Below are 1,239 nucleotides of genomic sequence, written 5' to 3'. Positions count from 1 at the left end.
AAAAAGAAAAAAGAAAAAAAAAGGAAAAAGGAAAACAGAAAAAGAAAAGAAACACCAAAACAAAACAAGCAAACAAACCCCATAATTAAAAAAAAAAAAAAAAAAAAAAAAAAAAAATAAACCACTGCCATGCTCCATCCAGCTGCAGTAAGCAAGAGAATTTAGCCCTTGTCAGCCCAGGGAAGACAGGAGAGATTCTGCAGCTGCATGTCCCCACTTTCCTGTCTTACCTGATGATAGTGAGGTTTCACACAGACACACTCTGGCTCCCAAAGAGCAGAATTAGTTTTAAATTATGAGTTTCTGGKCATGCAGAGACTTCAGGCGCCAAATAAAAATGGTTTCAGCAAAGGCCATACATCCTCAGCTGGTTGGGGCACAAGGGGAGAAGCAAGAATAGCTCTGTGCATGGTGCATTACAYACAAACTGAAGGAAATGATAAACAGAACGTTCAAGGTGGAAAGGAGGAAAATCAATACTTCCCTCCTCAATAGCTTTCACTCCTAAAAATAGACTTCTGTGCAAGTGTGTGAAGACTTTCCTCCCTTCAGCTCCATCTGCCTGGACAAGAACTGCCAGCACAGGGGGAATGTTTCCCTCTGCTTTGTGACTTACAGCTCCTCCTCACAGCAAAGGAAAGAGCACGTGGGGGATCCTCCTCTCAGACCCTGCACACACAAAGCCACAGAGCCATGCAGCTCACCCTCTGAGAAACACTTTAATGCACTGGCAAATTGCACAACAGGGGGAAAAAAACACCAACAAAATAACCCCCAGCAAGAAAAGATTCTGTGCAGAATGCCACGTGCTGTCACTGCTGCAGGTCCGGAASCAAGCAAAGGGTCACACTCCTGAAGTTCAGCACTGCTGGCCTTCCTGGGATTGTTCACACACAGCAAACACTCAGTCTCAGGACAGGCACCTCAGCAGCTTCCCCCACACCTGTCACTGCAGGTGATCTCAACATGTGCCGCGAAGGAATGCTGGCACAGCCTTTTGCCAAATGTCAAGAAATGAAGGATAGGACAAAAGGGAAAATACCTGCACTTAAGAAATATTGATTCAGGAATGTCATGCCATGTACAGAGCCATTTCAGAAGAGCCCAGAGCTTCCCTCCAGCTCTGTTAGAAAGACAGGCTTTCCACCAAGGGAGACCCCAGAGCACTGAAGAGTATTAAGCCACTGTTTGCCAGCAGATTGCTCAGCAAGATTTTACAGTGTAATTTATTAAACCCAG

Source organism: Malurus melanocephalus, unplaced genomic scaffold (genome assembly GCF_030028575.1).
Source record: "Malurus melanocephalus ecotype Western Australia unplaced genomic scaffold, MMel_1.1 scaffold_890, whole genome shotgun sequence".
NCBI lineage: Eukaryota > Metazoa > Chordata > Aves > Passeriformes > Maluridae > Malurus > Malurus melanocephalus.
This window is presented reverse-complemented; position numbering follows the sequence as displayed.